We start from the raw sequence: 22,237 nt of genomic DNA on the forward strand, positions 1-22,237 counted from the left end.
ATTCAAAATCCTATTTTCCCAAACTCTAAACCTTACCCTAACCTTATCCCGTAGCCTTAACCCAAACCCTAACTTTAAACCTAACCCCAAAGCTTAAAATAGCCTTTGTCCTTATGGGGACATGGGAAATGAGTATTTTCCTTGTTTCACTATCCTCGTGGGGACTTTTGGGGATTTTAGATCCCCACGAGGATAGAAGAACACACACACCCTATATCGCTGGCAGGTGTGTGCTCGGTGAGTAATCCATTTTACTCTGGCAGTGGCCTGCTCCCCCCTCTCCCAGCTTGAGAGGCAGTATAAAACAGGGTGTGGGACGTGTGGAAACTGAAACTCAGCCAGTCGGCCAACACCACTGAGCGGCCAAGAGAGACATGCAGCGTTGCGGGACGACGAGCCATTGAATTTATGGGAATATCTGTGCTGGGCAATGAAAATTACTGCACTGTAGAAACTGTAGGTAGCACACATAAAATAGCCCTCACACATGATGGTTTTATTGAGTCTATTACCTTGATGAACACCTAGGTCGTAGTCTGAGCATTTGCGATTAGGGATTACAAAAACATTTTTCGGCAGTGTTTATAGTAAATTGTTCAGTTTCTCACCCTGCGTTTGAACTTTGTAGTCTTGGGCGTTTCCCCTCATCTCTGATTTATAGGCATTTGGGGCATTTTCAGAACGTTCTGGAACGCTTCGTTGTGTGCCAAATCATCAGCCCCATGAGTAATGATGTTAGGGGGAGTGGAGCCGAAACTCACTGGTCCACACATCATTTACTCCCCTGTCACACTCTTACACCGTGGTCGATTTGTTGTGCACCATGTAACTTCAGCAGCAGATTACAGAGCGCTAGCACCACTGTGCCCAAAATACATTCTATAGGCTAAGATGCCTTCAAAATGATGAGCGATTGTTATGACCCATAGCCATCATCCTCAGTGCATACAAACCACTGGACTGCTGATAGCAAATCAGGAAGGACTTGACAACCGTGAATGCTCGGTGGATACGTCACTGCATGACAGTTTAAAAACAAAGGTCAACATACTTTAGCTACCCATGTAATTGTTTGGCTCCAGAAATGCATTTGTCTAATTTGTTTTCGCTGCGTAACGATAACTTTCCTTTGCTTGGAGTTTTCTGTGTCTTTTTCTAGTTTCCGACTGCTTGCATCTAGCAGCAAAGGCTGTGCACAGACCTTTTGGGGGGCATGTGTTCAACCCCCCCCCCCCCCCCCCCCAAAAATGGGTCACAGACTCGTTGAGCAATTATTACTATATAGAAAGTTGTGAGAACTACTGTAGCCTACGATTACTATTACCTACATTACTTTATTATAGCTTACCATTCCCTAAATAAGCCAGCAAAGATAGCATGGTGATCACAGATGATGACTGATAATGTTGTTAGCAAGCAGACTCATAAGGCTATCATATGCTACAGTTAACAAAATGGCTAGCTAGCTAGATTACTCTACTGAACAAAAATATAAACACAAAATGCAACAATTTTAAAGATTCTACTGAGTTACAGTTCATATAAGGAAATCAGTCAATTGACATAAATTTGTTAGGCCCTAATCTATGGATTTCACTTGACTGGGAATACAGATAAGGTATCTGTGACCAACAGATGCATAAGAAAAATGTAGGGGCGTGGATCAGAATACCAGTCAGTATGTGGTGTGACCACCATTTGCCTCATGCAGCGTGACATCTCCTTCGCATAGAGTTGATCAGGCTGTTGATTGTGACCTGTGGAATGTTGTCCCACTCCTCTTCAATGGCTGTGCGAAGTTGCTGGATATTGGCGGGAACTGGAACACGCTGTCGTACACGTCGATCCAGAGTGTCCTAAACATGCTCAAGGGGTGACGTCTGGTGAGTATGCAGGCCATGGAAGAACTGGGACATTTTCAATTTCCAGGAATTGTGTACAGATGCTTGCGACATGGGGCCGTCCACACAACGCCATACACGTGGTCTGCGGTTGTGAGGCTGGCAACAGCTCTGGTGGACATTCCTGTAGTCAGCATGCCAATTGCAAGCTCCCTCAAATTTAGACATCTGTGGCATTGTGTTGTGTGACACAACTGCACATTTTAGATTGGCCTTTTATTGTCCCCAGCACAAAGTGCACCTGTGTAATGATCACGCTGTTTAATCAGCGTCTTGATATGCCACACCTGTCAGGTGGATGGTTATCTTGGCAAAGGATGGGATGTAAGGGATGGGATGTAAACACATTTGTGCACAAAATCTGAGAGAAATACGTTTTTTGTGCGTATGGAACATTTTTGTAATCTTTTATTTCAGCTCATGGAACATGGGACCAACACTTATATTTTTGTTCAGTTTTAGTAGATTTTTTTTTTTTTTAGATTTATCACCAATGTTCTTAAATAATAACTTCAAAATCTACGATGAACAAAAATATACAGTGCATTCGGAAAGTATTCAGACCCCTTCCTTTTTTGTTACGTTACAGCCTTATTCCAACATGGATTAGATGATTTCCCCCCCCCCCCCCCCCGTCAATCTTCACACAATACCCAATGATGACAAAGTGAAATATAAATATTTTTAGAAATATTTGTAAATGTATTAAAAGGTAAAAAACTGAAATACCTTAAAGACACATCCTATGTGTTTTAATCAAATCAGTGAGCTTGTCTGGTGCTTTAAGCAAACTGTTTGATGAAATAATTAAGAGACACAAATGACTAAAGGGAGTCCGACCACATTTGATTTGATTGTGCCGGGCCGGGCTCAGACTTGCTGCACAGCGAGTGACTGTGTACCTTAGTTACATAAGTATTCAGACCCTTTGCTAGGTGACTCGAAATTGAGCTTAGTTGCCTTCTGTTTCAATTGATCATCCTTGAGATGTTTCTACAACTAGATTGGAGTCCTCCTTTGGAAAATTCTATTGATTGGACATTATTTGGAAAGGCACACACCTGTATATATAAGGTCCTACAGTTGACAGTGCATGTCAGAGCAAAAACTAAGCCATGAGGTCAAAGGGAATGTCCGTAGAGCTCAGAGACAGGATTGTGTCGAGGCACAGATCTGGGGAAGGGTACCAAAAAAATCCTGCAGCATTGAAGGTCCCCAAGGACACGGTGGCCTCCATCATTCTTGAATGGAAGACGTTTGGAACCACCAAGACTCTTCCTAGAGCTGGCTGCCCGGCCAAACTGAGCAACCAGAACCCGATGGTCACTCTGACAGAGCATTAGAGTTCCTCTGTCTGGAAAAAACCTGGCACCATCCCTATGGTGAAGCATGATGGTGGCAGCAACATGCTGTGGGGATGTTTTTCAGTGTCAGGGACTGGGAGACTAGTCAGGATTGAGGGAAAGATTAACGGAGCAAAGTAAAGACAGATCCTTGTTGAAAATCTGCTCCAGAGCGCTCAGGACCTCAGACTGGGGCGAAGGTTCACCTTCCAACAAGACAATGAACCTAAGCACACAGCCAAGACAACGCTGGAGTGTCTCTGAATGTCCTTGAGTGGCCCAGCCAGAGCCCGGACTTGAACCCGATCGAACATCTCTGGAGAGAGCTGAAAATAGCTGTTCAGCGACGCTCCCCATCCAACCTGACAGAGCTTGAGAGGATCTGTAGAGAAGAGAAGAATGGGAGAAACTCCACAGATACAGGTGTGCCAAGCTTGTATCGTCATACCCAAGAATAATCGAGGCTGTAATCACTGCCAAAGGTGTTTCAGTAAAGGGTCTGAATACTTATCTAAATTGTATAAATTTGCAAAAAAAACTAAAACCTGTTTTTTGCTTTGTCATTATATGGGTATTGTGTGTAGATTGATGAGGAAAAAACACAATTGAATCCATTATAGAATAAGGCTGTAACGTAACAAGATATGGAAAAAGTCATAGCGGTCTGAAAACTTTCCGAATTAACTGTAAATGCAATGTTTAAAGTGCTGGTCCCATGTTTCATGAGCTGAAATTAAAGATCCCATAAATACACACAAAAAGCTTATTTCTCTAAAATGTTGTCCACATTTGTTTACCTCCCTGTTAGTGAGAACGTTATCCTTTGTCAAGATAATCCATCCACCTGACAGGTGTGGCATATCAAGAAGCTGATTAATAAGCATGATCATTACACAGGTGCACCTTGTGCTGGGGGACAATAAAAGGCCACTCAAAAATGGGCCGTTTTGTCACACAACACAATGCCACAGATGTTTCAAGTGTTGAGGGAGTGTGCAATTGGCATGCTGAATGTCCACCAGAGCTGTTGCCAGAGAATTTCATGTTTATTTCTCTACCGTACGCTGCCTCCAATGTCTCTTTACAGAATTTGCAGTACCAACCGGCCTCACATCCGCAGACTACGTGTAACCACTCCAGCCTACGACCTCCATATTTGGCTTCTTCACCTGTAGAATCGTCTGAGGAGGGGGAAGGGGGTACTGAGGAGTATTTCTGTCTGTAATAAAGCCATTTTGTGGGGGAAAAACTAATTCTGTTTGGCTGGGCCTGGTTCCCCAGTGTGTGAGCCTATGCCCTCCCAGTCATTTGAAATCCATAGATTAGGGCCTAATTCATTCATTTAATTTGACTGATTTCCTTATATGAATTGTAACTCCTCAAAATCGTTGAAATTGTTGCACAATGTGTTTTATTTTTTGTTCAGCAATAGCCATTATCTTCTAACTTCATTGTATAATGAAATTTCATAATAACACTATAGTCATGTAACACAGATCTATTACGATCAATGCTGTATACCTAACCCAGTCCTCCTCTTGTGATGGTAGGAGTCTCACTCCTTTGGCATCTGTTGTGAAACCCAGGATAGAAGTTCAGTTTCATAAGTGCTTAGCTGTATGCCTTTGATGTATATTTAGTCAAATGGTCATGAACCAACAAAGATTGACCACAATATTAAGGTTATTTTGGCTAAGGCAAAAAATTATTGTGAAGAATACCTCACATGGATGCTTTGATGAAAAATGAGGAATGGGCAAATGGATTATATAATGTCGGTAGCTAGCTACATTCATCAGCTTATGTCAATTTAACAACGACTTGCAGCCAGTGGGTTCAGAACAACGACAAAAAAATGTATACAATAATAAACAAAACATTTGTATACAATAATAAACCAAAGTGCCCAAAAGGGAACTTGAGACGGGAAGGGAAAAGGGGCATGTGCCTGTCTAGCAGCTAGTCTAGCTCATGTGGACTTTGTGTGTTTTGGTTTCATTGTGGTGAGCTCTCTTGACATTTGCCTCTCATTTATCCATTTTCTGTGACTTCTTCTCTGACTGTTCCGATGCACTCACTGTGCTTTCATCTGCAGCGTGAGAGTTTGTCCTCGTTTGCTGCACATGTGTGTCACGTTCTGACCTTACTTCCTTTTTTATGTCTTTATTTTAGTTTGGTCAGGGCGTGAGTTGGGGTGGGCATTCTATGTTTTGTTCTGTTGTTATATTTCTATGTGTTTGGCCTAGTATGGTTCTCAATCAGAGGCAGGTGTCAGTCGTTGTCTCTGATTGGGAGCCATATTTAGGTAGCCTGTTTTCTATTGTGTTTGGTGAGTGGTTGTTTCCTGAGTCTGTGTTTGCACCATACGGGACTGTTTCGGTTGTTTGTTTGTACTTTTGTTATTTTGTTCAGTGTTCTGTGGATTTATTAAATATTCTCATTATGGACACTTACCACGCTGCACATTGGTCTGATCCTTGCTACTCCTCTTCAGACGAAGAGGAAAACCGTTACAATGTGGCAAGGGGGGGCTTAAAATCGAAGCTTTTAGACGACATATGCTGAAGAATGTGGGAACGCCATTCGATTTGGTAAATATACATTTTGCGCTCAAACTTCATTGGGCTTCAAGTGTCTCCTCAGAATCAGCCGGATCAGATCAATTGATAGTCTCTCATCGTCAAAGCAAGCAAACCCAGCCATAGCTATTGGAATAAAATTTTAATTCCTCACATATCTCTGGTGCTCTTCAAGATACCTTCACGTACAATGTACTGTTCAACATATACAGTAGAGACTCTGTGGTATGAACAAGGTAAGGACACAATTCCCATAGGTTCAGCTGTTGGACAGAAAAACAAACGTAAAGAAAGGAAGGATGTCTGGTGTGCAATAAATTCTGAGGCCAAGTCAACACCATCAGGTGGCACTTTGATTGTGAAACAACTGCAGTCCTTCTCCAGTGACAGTGGCTGCTTCCCTTAATGGCACCCAATTCCCTACATAGTGCATTAGTTTTGACCAGGGCCCATCGGCACTATGTAGAGAATAGGGTGCCATTTGGGATGCAGACAGTGTTGTCTGATTGTCTCTGGTGCTCGGGGCCTGCCAGTGGTGTCACTGGGCCGGAGCTGGAATGTGTTCATGACTGTACATGCGTGGCTTGTTCTGCTCCACTGGGGTGAAGAGTGGCTGGCGAAAAGATACTGGTCAAATCAAGACGCCAGATCGGTCTGTTCCCTCTCCTTGGCAACTCCCCTGCTCCCTGTCTCTCACGGAACGAGAGAGAGGAGGAGAAAGAGAGGTGGATAGAACAGTGTGTTCTGTGAATTCAGCCTGACACTCTGTGTACTGTGAATGTGCTATTCCCTGCCATACCAGAATTAGACAATAAACAAGCAGTCCAGTGACTGAATGTAATGGGAGCAATCAAGGGCATGTTTAAGTGGCTTTCTCCGCTATAGTTATAAATGCTTTACGTAAATCGGTAGGTGTATTTTAAAAGGTTAAATCTTGTGTAACATGCCTCCCGAGTGGCGCAGCGGTCTAAGGCACTGCATCACAGTGCTAGCTGCGTCATTACAGATCCTGGTTCGATACCGGCTGTGTCGCAGCAGGCCGCGACTGGGAGACCCATGACGCGGCACATAATTGGTCTGGCGTCGTCCGGGTTGAATTTCATTTATTTTGGTTAACAGACATATTCAACAAAATGTACAATGTGGACCCAGAGGAAATCACTTGAAAGTATTAATTAAAACGCTTGTTTCCAAAGTGGTCCTCGATGGTAAAAACAATAACAGATATGATTAAAAGACAAGACAAAACTACAAACAACCATAAATACATTCATTTATATTGACATCCTAAAAAGTGGCACTATTCACTGCACTTCTCCCTAACCTTAAAAAACCAACCATATTAATTTCACATTAAAACAATCTATTAATTGCACATCATACCGATCCTTCAAATAAATACACCTGACCAACCTTGTCCAAATGAAAACCTTTGCGTGCTTTTTAAAGCTATTTTGACTTTTTCTTTGCTTGATCTCCAAGGTATAGAAAAACGTGCTCCTCGCAGTACTGTTTACTCTTGGGATTTTACAAGACATAACACTAGCTCTGGTATTGTAACTGTGTTGGTTATATACCATATCAATGTGGTTTTCCATGTAACCTGGTGCACGATCATTTAAGATGTCATACATATAATTAAGTTGGTCCAGTCTGGACTCCAAAGACAACGAGCCCACCTCCCGGGACTCCTGTACTCCTCTGTGGGTCCTGGGGGGGGACATTCAGCATATACCTGATAACATTATTTAGCATGACCTATGTGAGAATGCTATTCATTGACTACAGCGCAGAGTTCAACACCCATAGTACCCTCAAAGCTCATCACTAAGCTAAGGATCCTGGGACTAAACACCTCCCTCTGCAACTGGATCCTGGACTTCCTGATGGGCCAGGTGGTGAGGGTAGGTAGCAACACATCTGCCACGCTGATCGTGAACACTGTAGCCCCCCAGGGGTGCGTGCTCAGTCCCCTCCTGTACTCCCTGTTCACCCACGACTGCATGGCCAGGCATGACTCCAACACCATCATTAAGTTTGCAGATGACACAAGAGTGTCGACGAGACACCAACAACGATGAGACAGCACTATAGGGAGGAGGTCAGAGACCTGGCCGGGTGGTGCCAGAATAACAACCTATCCCTCAACATAATCAAGACTAAGGAGATGATTGTGGACTACAGGAAACGGAGGACCGAGCACGCCCCCATTCTCATCGACGGGGCTGTAGTGGAGCAGGTTGAGAGCTTCAAGTTCCACATCACCAACAAACTAGAATGGTCAAAACACACCAAGACAGTCGTGAAGAGGGCACGACAAAGCCTATTCCCCCTCAGGAAACTAAAAAGATTTGACATAGGTCCTCAGATCCTCAAAAGGTTCTACAGCTGCAACATCGACAGCATCCTGACTGGTTGCATCACTGCCTGGTATGGCAATTGCTCGGCCTCTGACCGCAAGGCACTACAGAGGGTAGTGCGTATGGCCCAGTACATCACTGGGGCTAAGCTGCCTGCCACACAGGAACTCTACACCAGGCGGTGTCAGAGGAAGGCCCTAAAAATTGTCAAGGACCCCAGCCATCCCAGTCATAGACTACTGCATGGCAAGCGGTACCGGAGTGTCAAGTCTAGTACAAAAAGGCTTCTCAACAGTTTTTACCCCCAAGCCATACGACTCCTGAACAGGTAATCAAATGGCTACCCGGACTATTTGCCTTGTGTGCCCCCCCCAACCCCTCTTATACGCCGCTGCTACTCTCTGCTTATCATATATGCATAGTCACTTTAACTATACATTCATGTATATACTACCTCAATTGGCCCGACCAACCAGAGCCCGGTTGGCCAATATGCGGGGGCAATCTGCATTGTGTCCCGCCAACCCCTCTTGTACGCTACTGCTACTCTCCGTTTATCATATATGCATAGTCACTTTAACCATATCTACATGTAGATACTACCTCAATCAGCCCGACTAACCCGCTGCCTGTATGTAGCCTCGCTACTGTATATAGCCTTGCTGCTGTTATTTTTCACTGTCTTTTTACTGTCGTTTTTATTTCTTTACTTACCTATTGTTCACCTAATACCTTTTGTGCGCTGTAAGTGAGCTTTTCACTGTAAGGTCTACTACACCTGTTGTATTCGATGCGCGTGACAAATAAACTTTGATTTGATTTGCATTCTCTTTTGATAGCCCACTATACCAAGCAGAGCAGGCATAAATCAAAATGACACCGAGTCAAGGTTGAGACGAGCAGTTTCTTGACTTTAATGTTAACATATCTAGTGTTACGATATAAAAAATGTCAATTTGTTCGCCATTTTCGAAAGAATTTTAGCAGCAATCGGGTCTCCAGAAAGGGATTGATCTAGTGACACACCAAGATAAGATACACTTGTTTTAGATTCAATATCCTTGCCTGCGCAGTTCACCTTTATCTTGTCAGCCCTAAGCAATCTACGTTTTGTTCCAAACAAAATCTATTCCGTTTTTTCCCAGATGTAGTGACAATTTGTTGTCAATCAACCAACCAATCTCTAACAAAATGCAATTCCTTACTCAGGGTCTCCTCTATATAAACTGTATCTTTCTCTGATACCAGTATGGCTGAATCAGCATAAAGCAGGAGTTTGCACTTTACTGTATCTGGCATATCAATAACGTATTTAAGAAATAAGGGAATCCCTAAAATGTATCTCTGCGGTACTCCACAGAATATTTCTTAGACCTAAACCAATTCACTACTACATCATTTAGACCCATGCGTTTCAGTTTCATCAGGAGAATATCCTGGTTTATAGTGTCAAAAGCTTTCTGCAAGTCTAACATGACCCTACCTGTATAGTTCCCCTTCTCACTTTCCTGCTTAATGTGGTCAAAAAGGTGGATAAGGCAAGTAACAGTGGAATGAGCTGTTTTTAAGCAAGATTGTAGTTCATAAAGAGGTTTGTGCTCGAGAAGTTGATTAAAAACTAATCTCTCAACAACTTTGGATAAGGTGCTGAGGAGGGGAGGGTTTGGCCGGCCGGGATGTCCTTGTCCCATCGCGCTCTAGCTGCTCCTGTGGCGGGCTGGGCGCGTGCACGCTGACACGGTCGCCAGGTGTACGGTGTTTCCTCCAACACGTTGGTGCGGCTGACTTCTGGTTAAGTGAGCATTGTGTTAAGAAGCAGTGCGGCTTGACGGGGTCAAGGTTTGGAGGACCCACAGCTATCGACCTTCGCCTCTCCTAAGTCCGTATGGGAGTTGCCGCAATGGGACAAGACTAACTTCAAATTGGATATTGTGAAAAAGGGATACAAATTATATTTTAAAAAACAAATACATTTTAACAAAAAATTGTGTAGCATTTAAAAGCTATCAAGCCTCACGGGTATTATATTGCAAGACCGAATGAGGTGTCCCTGATATAGTGAGATTGTGCTTCTTGAACATTCTCCAGAGTGCGCCCTTTAGTACAAACAAGATCTTTAAGAAGAAGTTGGTTCATGGTCAGCGCTTTCTTTCAATAAGCTGCAAACGCTTTTGAAGGTTAACATCCTCATGGAGAAATGGACAACCGTTTGAGTCGTTCCTTAATTCAGTGACGTTGTAAATAGTTGTCTTGCTCAAAATTGAACAGCACCTTCTTCAGGAGAATGAGAAATAATGCAAGCAAGGTTAAGCAATTACGAGGGCTATATTCAGACAGGGAGAAGTTCTATGGAAGAGCGCCTCATGGAACCTTGACCTTGATGGCTGCGTACAACAATTCCTACAAGCAGTTCGATGAGTCATTCTGGATCCAAGCCTTATATGAGAAACTCACAGCTGCAACTCTAAGCCAAACAGTGCAATTCTCATTTGAGAAAAAAAAACATTATTGAATTTAAATTTAACATCTTGTGGAGACAGTGTTGAGAAAATATAATTTTATCGAGAACTGTTATTATTGGAGGACGGCAGTATTTCTCCAACTTCATTCCCGCCTTGGTTCGTTTTCTTTTGCGCTTGTCTTAATTCTTAATTTCCCTTCCTCCATGGGAGGGAGAGAGAGAATTTACAGGCTGAGGGGAAACTGCAGGCTCTTGGAGATAGTTAATTTTGTTGTGACGTTTAGGACCAATGTGTGTGCACACAGATGTGTGAGTTTTGAAGGTACAGTACAGTGCAGCAAAAGTTTGGGGTTGAAGGGTATCTGGCCCCAGAGATAGCAGCAAGGCATCTGGAGTCCAAGTGCACGTCATGCAGAGAGGTGCTGCAGCACCCGCTGCACCCTGGCCCATCTGGAGCTAGGGAACGCAGGCAGCAGACCCAAGGACACTGCAGGACAACCTTCTCAGTCTCTCAGGGTGCGTACCAAATGACACCCTATATACAGTGTCAAGAAAAAGTATGTGAACCCTTTGGAAATACCTGGATTTCTGCATAAATTGGTCATAAAATTTGATCTGATCGTCATCTAGATCACAACAATAGAAAAACAGTCTGCTTAAACTAATAGCAAACAATTATACGTTTTCATGTCTTTATTGAACACACCGTGTAAACATTCACAGTGCACGGTGGAAAAAGAATGTAAACCCTTGGATTTAATAACTGGTTGACCCTCCTTTGGCAGCAATAACTTCAACCAAACGTTTTCTGTAGTTGCAGATCAGACAGGAGGAATTTTGGGAGGAATTTTGGACCATTCCTCTTTACAAAACTGTTTCAGTGCAGCAATATTTTTGGGATGTCTGGTGTGAACTGCTCTCTGAGGTCATGCCATAGCATCTCATTTGGGTTGAGGTCAGGACTCTGACTTTGCAGTTAGGATGAGGTTGATGTGCTGTGCCTTTTTTTCTCCACACATAGTATTGTGTGTTCCTTCCAAACAACTCAACTGTAGTTTCATCTGTCCACAGAATATTTTGCCAGTAGAGCTGTGGAACATGCAGGTGCACTTTTGCAAACTTCAGACGTGCAGCAATGGTTTTTTTGGACAGCATTGGCTTCTTCCGTAGTGTCCTCCCATGAACACCATTCTTGTTTAGTGTTTTACGTATCGAAGACTCGTTAGCATGTTCCAGAGATTTCTGTAAGTCCTTAGCTGACACTCTAGGATTCTTCTTAAGCTCATTGAGCATGCTGCGCTGTGCTCTGTCAGTCATCTTTGCAGGATGGCCCCTAAGTATTTTTTTTATTTCACCTTTATTTAACCAGGTAAGCCAGTTGAGAAGAAATTCTCATTTACAACTGCGACCTGGCGACCAAACAATAATATGGGGATGGGGTAGTTTGGTGGGTGGGCTATTTACAAATGGGCTATGTACAGGTGCAATGATCGGTAAGCTGTTCTGACAGCTGATGCTTAAAGTTAGTGAGGGAGAAATAAGTCTCTAGCTTCAGTGATTTTTGCAATTCGTTCCAGTCATTGGCAGCAGAGAACTGGAAGGAAAGGCAGCCAAAGGAGGAGTTGGCTTTGGGGAGCGCGTGCTACGGGTGAGGGTGAGATATGCTCTGGGTTGATATCGCGCTGTGCAGGCTGGCAGGAATTGACCGGGCTGAAGCTGGCAGAGGTTAGAGTTAACAGTAATGGCTAACTAGCAGTGGCTAACTGACTACTAGCTAGTTAGCTGGCTAGCTTCTGAAGGGGGTTACGGTTCTAAAGTATAAAAAAAATAGCTGATCCATACCACATTGTGTGAGGCGGGTTGCAGGAGAGTATGTTCAATCCGTAGATGGAAAAATGAGATTAAAAACATATACAAAATATATACGAAGAAAGAAACGATATATACAATGGACGGGACAAGACAATCAAAACATCCCACTGCTACGCCATCTTGGAAAATCTTCCAAGAAATGGGGAGAGTAGCAGCAGTGCTGAACTTTCTCCATTTATAGACAATTTGTCTTACCGTGGACTGATGAACATCAAGGCTTTTAGAGATACTTTTGTAACCCTTTCCAGATTTATGCAAGTCAACTATTCTTAGATCTCTTTTGTTCAAAGGCATGGTTCACATCAGGCATTGCTTCTTGTGAATAGCAAACTCAAATTTTGTGAGTGTTTTTTTATAGGGCAAGGCAGCTCTAACCAACATCTCCAATCTCGTCTCACTGATTGCACTCCAGGTTAGCTGACCCCTGACTCCAATTAGCTTTTGGAGAAGTCATTAGCCTAGGGGTTCACATACTTCTTCCAACCTACACTGTGAATGTTTAAATGATGTATTCAATATAGACAAGAAAAATACAATCATTTGTATGTTATTAGTTTAAGCACAGTATGTTTGTCTCTTGTTGTCTTAGATGAAAATCAGATCAAATGTGATGACCAATTTATGCAGAAATCCAGGTAATTCCAAAGGGTTCACATACTTTTACTTGTCACTGTATCTCCCTACTTTTGAAAAGGGCCCATTGGGCTCTAGTCAAAAGTAATGCGCTGTATAGAGAATAAGGTGCCATTTGTGACACAGTCATCTCTGACAGACACTGCCACAGAACACACTATGTCACCTCACTACACTGGGAGAGGGGCAGCTGTTTCACCCTCGTTCTAACAGACGCAAGACTCCACTGCCGCTAGACTCAGAACAGCCTCAATTCGTCGGGACATGGACTCTAGAAGGCGTCGGAAGCGTTCCACAGGTATGCTGGTCTATGTTGACCCCCCCGCTTCAATTCGTCGGGACATGGACTCTAGAAGGCGTCGGAAGCATTCCAAAGGTATGCTGGTCTATGTTGACTCCCACGCTTCCCACAGTCGTGTCAAATTGGCTGGATGTCCTTTGGGTGGCGGACCATTCTTGATACACATGGGAAACTGTTGAGCATGAAAAACCCAGCGGCGTCGCAGTTGTTGACACAAACCAGTGCGCCTGGCCCCTAGTACCATACCCCGTTCAAAGGTACTTAAATCTTGCCCATTCACCCTCTGAATGGCACACATACACAATCCATGTCTCAATTGTCTCAAGGCTTAAAAATCCTTCTTTAACCCGACTCCTCCCCTTCAGCTACACTGATTTGAAGTGGATTTAACAAGTGACATCAATACGGGATCACAGCTTTCACCTGCATTCACCTGGTCAGTCTGTCATGAAAAAGCAGGTGTTCTTAATGTTTTGTACACTCAGTGTAGTTACTTTATGTTAATGTTTTCACAAAAAATATAATGAAGCAGTCATTGAGGTACTTTTGGAATGAAAGCTAAGCATACAGATTGACTGGTTAATTTCCACTGGTTTTAGGCAGAGGTGTAATTGCTTCGATGTAATTAAAGCCAGTCTGTATGTTACTCCTCCCCAGCACTTTGAGTACAGACTACTGAGCATGCTGCATCACTTAATGGACACATGAGACTGTACCTGCCAGTGCACAGGTGTTGTTCTAATGGGATGCCCCTCTGTGTGTCACCAGGGATTTACTCTCTTCTACTGAGGGGCCTCGGGCAATCACATGCATCCGCCATCTCCTGACTGAGAGAGGGAGAACGGAGGATGGGAGGGAGGGAATGGAAGGAGTGGGAGGGAGGGCGATGAAGAGCGGGATAGGGCGGGGCAAATTAAATTAAGAGACAGAGAAGGAGAGAGAGAATAAAGAGACAGCGAGAGACAGGGAGATTGAGAGATTGATAGACGAGGAGAGGAAAGAGAGAGAGACATGCAGAGAGAAAAAGAGTGAGAGAGCTGGGTCTGGTGTCAGAGCATTCCTGTGTAGGTGTGAGCCACTTAGACACAGTGTGGGTGAACCAGTGGATAACTGCTGTAATCATAGCTAGCACACTGGCATTAACAGGCACTCTACACAGCGTTTGGGTGTTCGGTACCTCTGTTAACAGGTTACAGCATGGCATTTCGGCTTTGACAGCACTGCCTGTTCTCTGGTGTGAAGTGTCAGAGGCGTGTACTTATGTCATAATGAACCTTGTCGCTGGGTAGATTACCATTCTTGCATTGGCTTTACCGCTCCCATTCCTCGTAAGAAAGCAGTAAGTTCTTGTTTTGCCGCTCCAATGACTGTATATGGTCATAGCCTCAGTCTGCCCTTTTTCCTGAAGTACCTTTTTGTAAATGTTTTAGTCTTTTCTCCAGTGGGGGGTGAACCACTGCTTCTTTTCAAAACGTATCCAAACATGGGTCATTGAAGAGAGCTCCAGGAGTGCTGGAGAGGGTTTAGTTATCACAAGGCCAAGCAGAGCAGCCCTTGAGACTAGAGATGTGTCCCAAATGGCACCCTATTCCCTGTATAGTGTATTTCTTTTGACCAGGGCCCATAGTCGTGCACTATGTACGGAAGTCGGAGTCATTTGGGACGCAGCCTAGGAGCCTGCGGTAACAACTGTAGACGAGTCAGTCAGTCACATCCCAGAAGAGAAGAACTCCAGGATGCAGGGGGCTTCACATCCGGCTTCACAGCGCTACCCAACACCCCCCCCCCCCCCCGGCCCCAGGTTCATCAGTGCATAAACATGTGTCAGGGCCAAGGAAAATATTTGGAGAGGATGGATAAGACTCAGACATGTGTCAGGTTCGGGGGCTCCTTTGTAGAATGGCGCATCTTGGTTCACCAGGGAGTTTCTCAGGTCAGAGACAACCCAGTAAATCACCTTATCAAAACTTCTGAGGGCTTCACACCACTGTCCAGTGTCAGAGCTCTGTTTACAGAAGACGTAATTCTTGTCTCGTCGAACTGGAATAAACAATGCTTAGTTTTCTATGTGTCAAATTTCTGTCTGTGTCAAATTCTTGAAGATATTGGCACACTGCACAACTGGTAAGTTTTTAGTTGTTTAAACCATGGCATTGTTAAATACTTGTTTCTGATTAGCTTGAAGGGCATTCTCGAGCGTGCATTATTTACCTATACCCCACAGTATTTTTGCACGGTAGAATTCAATGGACCTGGTTGCCTTGGTTACACTCCTCCAGCATGTCTCCAGCCAGCCACTGTCTCGGATCTTCAAGTGTTTTGACCATGAAAAGAAGCAGGTTAAGAGCGAGAGAGAGAGAAAGTTGGCCCCTTTCAGCCCCCTGCTCTAGATAGAGTTACAGTAGGCCCTAGGGTAAGTTCTCACTCTCAACCCTCTGTAGAGAAACAGCCCAGAAAGAATCGTAAACCCATGCAGTCCTCTGCCTCGGTTGGTGAGGGAGGAGGGGGGCAATGACCCATGGAACCAGTAGCGTTTCCCTCCCCACCCAGCCTCATGTGGCGAGTTCTGACAGAGGTACTGACAGAAAAACGAGGCAGCATGTTGCAAAGTGACTTGTGTAGGGACGGTACGCGATGGAGAGCACCTGGGACAGAGGTGCCCATTTCATGCAACGCAGGTTTCAGGAAGCCAGGTGGGGGGGGGGGGGGGGGGCAGCTAGGCTGGATCTCTTTCATAAAGAGGCGTGGAGGTTTCTCTGGAAGACAATATCCTAAACCTAATGCTATCTGGGATGACTTTTGTGTTGGTCGGAGTCTCTCGCCCTGAAACTGCTAATTTCTCCTTGGAACTTTCTGAATGACGAGCATCATTTTTTATCGGTTTCGAATGAGACCTCGCAAGTGATGTTTACATCCGTGTAATGCTGGTTTCTATGTCAACGTAAATGTTGGAAAATCCATAAAGTCTCAACTGTACAGGAGACAGCACAATGGAGCCCTTACAAAAAAAAGATGGTAGTTTTGAAACTGCAGTAAAAGTGCAGTAACTGCAGTCGACTGTGGTATTTTGGACGCGGTATTTGCTGGACGCAGTATTTTATTTTGGACGCGGTATTTGCTGGACGCGGTATTTTATTTTGGACGCGGTATTTGCCGCGCAGTGCAGTCGGACTGCACTCTGACTGCAATCTTTTTTTTCGTAAGGGAGAAAGGGGAGGAACAGTTCTTTGAGGTGGGACCTCTGCTCCTTCGATGGAGAGCCAAAGCAAAACGAGGCAGACAGGAAGCTTAGCTAGGGCATCACTGTCTGGGATCTGACTGTCTTTGGGAAGTCACAGCCCCCCCCCCCCCAACAAGCCTCCCAGACACACCGACCTGGAATAGAGATGAAGGCTGGAGACTCAGCTCTCCTTGCAGACCAAATGGACCTAACATCAACACAGCCCCAAGGATATAGGCAGATAACAGGGAACAACAGGGATTTTTTTCTTCTATATACTGTAATTATGTTCGGCATGCATCCTAACATCCCTAGAAAAAAAGAAAGATACTGTTAGATAACTTATGAAATAAAAGGGCTGTAGCTTCGGGTTATTAGACGCATCTTACGAGAAAGTCGATATTGCACAGGGATACCATGCCACTGCAGGATTTCACATAGTTTTATTTCAATCAAGTTTATTTTATATAGCCCTTCGTACATCAGCTAATATCTCGAAGTGCTGTACAGAAACCCAGCCTAAAACCCCAAACAGCTAGTAATGCAGGTGTAGAAGCACGGTGGCTAGGAAAAACTCCCTAGAAAGGCCAAAACCTAGGAAGAAACCTAGAGAGGAACCAGGCTATGAGGGGTGGCCAGTCCTCTTCTGGCTGTGCCGGGTGGAGATTATAACAGAACTATGCCAAGATGTTCAAAAATGTTCATAAGTGACAAGCATGGTCAAATAATAATCATGAATAATTTTCAGTTGGCTTTTCATAGCCGATCATTAAGAGTTGAAAAACAACAGGTCTGGGACAGGTGGCGGTTCCATAACCGCAGGCAGAACAGTTGAAACTGGAATAGCAGCAAGGCCAGGCGGACTGGGGACAGCAAGGAGTCACCACGCCCGGTAGTCCCGACGTATGGTCCTAGGGCTCAGGTCCTCTGAGAGAAAGAAAGATAGAAGGAGAAAATTAGAGAGAGCCAAGATTTTCAAAATGTTCATAAATGACAAGCATGGTCAAATAATAATCAGGAATAAATCTCAGTTGGCTTTTCATAGCCGATCATTAAGAGTTGAAAACAGCAGGTCTGGGACAGGTAGGGGTTCCGTAAACGCAGGCAGAACAGTTGAAACTGGAATAGCAGCAAGGCCAGGTGGACTGGGGACAGCAAGGAGTCATCATGCCCGGTAGTCCTGACGTATGGTCCTAGGGCTCAGGTTCTCAGAGAGAGAGAAAGAAAGAGAGAACGAGAGAATTAGAGAGAGCATACTTAAATTCACACAGGACACTGGATAAGACAGGAGAAGTACTCCAGGTATAACCAACTGACCCTAGCCCCCCGACACATAAACTACTGCAGCATAAATACTGGAGGCTGAGACAGGAGCGGTCAGGAGACACTGTGGCCCCATCCGAAGAAACCCCCGGACAGGGCCAAATAGGAAGGATATAACCCCACCCACTTTGCCAAAGCACAGCCCCCGCACCACTAGAGGGACATCTTCAACCACCAACTTACAATCCTGAGACAAGGCCGAGTATAGCCAACAAAGATCTCCACCACAGCACAAACCAAGGGGGGGCGCCAACCCAGACAGGAAGATCACGTCAGTAACTCAACCCACTCAAGTGACGCACCCCTCCTAGGGACGGCATGAAAGAGCACCAGTAAGCCAGTGACTCAGCCCCTGTAATAGGGTTAGAGGCAGAGAATCCCAGTGGAGAGAGGGGAACCGGCCAGGCAGAGACAGCAAGGGCGGTTCGTTGCTCCAGAGCCTTTCCGTTCACCTTCACACTCCTGGGCCAGACTACACTCAATCATATGACCTACTGAAGAGATAAGTCTTCAGTAAAGACTTAAAGGTTGAGACCGAGTCTGCGTCTCTCACATGGGTAGGCAGACTGTTCCATAAAAATGGAGATCTATAGGAGAAAGCCCTGCCTCCCGCTGTTTGCTTAGAAATTCTAGGGACAATTAGGAGGCCTGCGTCTTGTGACCGTAGCGTACGTATTGGTATGTACGGCAGGACCAACTCGGAAAGATAGGTAGGAGCAAGCCCATGTAACGCTTTATAGGTTAACAGTAAAACCTTGAAATCAGCCCTTGCCTTAACAGGAAGCCAGTGTAGGGAAGCTAGCACTGGAGTAATATGATCAAATTTCTTGGTTCTAGTCAGGATTCTAGCAGCCGTATTTAGCACTAACTGAAGTTTATTTAGTGCTTTATCCGGGTAGCCGGAAAGTAGAGCATTGCAGTAGTCTAACCTAGAAGTAACAAATGCATGGATTAATTTTTCTGCATCATTTTTGGACAGAAAATTTCTGATTTTTGCAATGTTACGTAGATGGAAAAAAGCTGTCCTTGAAACAGTCTTGATATGTTCGTCAAAAGAGAGATCAGGGTCAAGAGTAACGCCGAGGTCCTTCACAGTTTTATTTGAGACGACTTTACAACCATCAAGATGAATTGTCAGATTTAACAGAAGATCTCTTTGTTTCTTGGGACCTAGAACAAGCATCTCTGTTTTGTCCGAGTTTAAAAGTAGAAAGTTTTCAGCCATCCACTTCCTTATGTCTGAAACACAGGCTTCTAGCGAGGGCAATTTTGGGGCTTCACCATGTTTCATTGAAATGTACAGCTGTGTGTCATCCGCATAGCAGTGAAAGTTAACATTATGTTTTCGAATAACATCCCCAAGAGGTAAAATATATAGTGAAAACAATAGTGGTCCTAAAACGGAACCTTGAGGAACACCGAAATGCACAGTTGATTTGTCAGAGGACAAACCATTCACAGAGACAAACTGATATCTTTCCGACAGGTAAGATCTAAACCAGGCCAGAACTGGTCCGTGTAGACCAATTTGGGTTTCCAGTCTCTCCAAAAGAATGTGGTGATCGATGGTGTCAAAGGCAGCACTAAGGTCTAGTAGCACGAGGACAGATGCAGAGCCTCGGTCTGACGCCATTAAAAGGTCATTTACCACCTTCACAAGTGCAGTCTCAGTGCTATGATGGGGTCTAAAACCAGACTGAAGCATTTCGTATACATTGTTTGTCTTCAGAAAGGCAGTGAGTTGCTGCGCAACAGCTTTTTCTAAAATTTTTGAGAGGAATGGAAGATTTGATATAGGCCGATAGTTTTTTATATTTTCCGGGTCAAGGTTTGGCTTTTTCAAGAGAGGCTTTATCACTGCCACTTTTAGTGAGTTTGGTACACATCCGGTGGATAGAGAGCTGTTTATTATGTTCAACATAGGAGGGCCAAGCACAGGAAGCAGCTCTTTCAGCAGTTTAGTAGGAATAGGATCCAGTATGCAGCTTGAAGGTTTAGAGGCCATGATCATTTTCATCATTGTGTCAAGAGATATAGTACTAAAACACTTAAGTGTCTCCCCCGATCCCAGGCCCTTTCTGTTCAATCACCTCAATACAAAAGCAATCGGACATGTCTGTAATTGGCTATAGTTGGTTTTCACACCACTTCAGAAGAGGTTGTTTTCGGTTTGTGCCTGGGATTTCATGGTCCCATATATTTCCTGGAAAGCGAGGAATCGTTTTGTCAGATCGTATTCTTCTGAGGGGGAACCACGTGGTGAGATTAACCCAAGAGTTCCGGAGTTTATATTCACGTTGAGAGCTGATTACTGTCTTTAGTGGACTCCCACTGCTCTCAAAATATGTTTGGTACTTTTATAGTACATAGGTCTATCAACTACGTAATACATAAAGGGGCCTTGTTCATGTTACAGGGAGCACAAATGAGCTCTGTGTTCCATACATGTCTGTCCTGGGCACCCTTCCTTCCTCACACAGTTTTACTGAGGGGAAGAGAGGGTGGAAAGGAAGAGAGCAGCCTCACACATTAAAAATGGTATTCTGAGAGACACTGGATGCTTCCCAAATGGCAGTATAGTGAACTACTTTTGACCAGAGCTCTATGGGCTAAAGCCCTGAAGGGAATAGGGTGCCATTTGGGATGCAGTCACTGTGAGATGTGCTTTGGTTCCTTAACTCCTCAATGTATTAATGTCGTAGCAACTCGCTTACTCATTATTGAAGGTGAGGCATTTATCCCCCCTGACTTATGGGACTTGTATTTTTTTGGGGGGGGAACAAATGGTACAGATAACACCCCCAATATGTTGAATATAAATCATTACATTGTTCTTCTCCCTCAGACTGAATAAATATCTTGTAACCAAGAAGATGACGCACATCCCTCTGTTTGCGGAACGCATTATGATATAAAAGGGGACTTTCTGGAATAAATATGAATCCAAGCCCCTGTTATAGACCTTCTATTGTATTGTTTGAGATGGCATGATATAGCTTAAAGTAGGAAGTACAGTGTTTAAAGTTAGAGGCTTGAATGGCTTAAGATGGATATGCATTTAAAGAGCCTGGTACCTGATTTGCATAGCTGGGGGAAGTAGGGGTGCTGAGGGTGCTGCAGCACACCCTGAAAAATCATTAAAAAAGTTAATAAAAATTAAATAAATTCACTAAAGTAGTGCACTGGGCCTTTACTAGTATGAGTGGACCGATATAGACGTCTGTAGCAATATTTTTCTTGATCAAATAACATAGAAAACAAAGTATTAATTTACCATCCTTACAAACCAGTTAATGTAAATGTACATTACTGTATTGTACATAGGCTAGGCCATCTAGGTTTGTACATTGAGACATACAGTACCTTTGGAAAGTACGCGAACCCCTTGACATTTTCCACAATTTGTTACGTTACAGCTTTATTCTAAAATTGATTAAATCATTTTTTTACCTCATCAAACTACACACAATATCCCATATGGACAAAGCAAAAGCACGTTTTTAGAAATTTTTGCTAATTTATTAAAAGAAAAAAACAAATGAAATATTTTATTTACATAAGTATGGTTCTCAGATCTCTACGGACAACAACCATGGCTTGGTTGTTGCTCTGACATGCACTGTCAACTGTGGGACCTTATATAGACAGGTGTGTGCCTTTCCAAATCATGTCCAATCAATTGAATTTACCACAGGTGGACTTCAATCAAGTTGTAGAAACATCTCAAGGATCATCAATGGAAACAGGATGAATCTGAGCTCAATTTCGAATCTCATAGCAAAGGGTCTGAATACTTATGTAGATAAGGTATTTCTGTTATTTATTTATTTTTTATAGATTTGCAAACATTTCAAAAAACCTGTTTTCGCTTTGTCATTATTGGGTATTGTGTGTAGATTGCTGAGGATTTATTTATTTTTAATCCATTTTAGAATAAGGCTGTAACGTAGCAAAATGTGGAAAAAGTCAAGGGGTCTGAATACTTTCCGAAGGCACTGTCAATGGTTTGTGATGATGTGATGTGGCTCAGTTGGTAGAGCATGGCTCTTGCAATGCTAGGGTTGCGGGTTTCGAAAATGTATACACTCACTGCTGTAAGTTGCTCTGGATAAGAGCGTCAACTAAAATGGATAAAGTGAGTAGACCATTTCAGTTTTCACATATAAATAAGTTGCATTTACGGCCTCCCGAGTGGCGCAGTGATATAAGGCACTGCATCGCAGTTGTAGCTGTGCCACTAGAGA

The sequence above is a fragment of the Salvelinus namaycush genome, chromosome 32 (assembly GCF_016432855.1).
Source record: "Salvelinus namaycush isolate Seneca chromosome 32, SaNama_1.0, whole genome shotgun sequence".
NCBI classification, from domain to species: domain Eukaryota; kingdom Metazoa; phylum Chordata; class Actinopteri; order Salmoniformes; family Salmonidae; genus Salvelinus; species Salvelinus namaycush.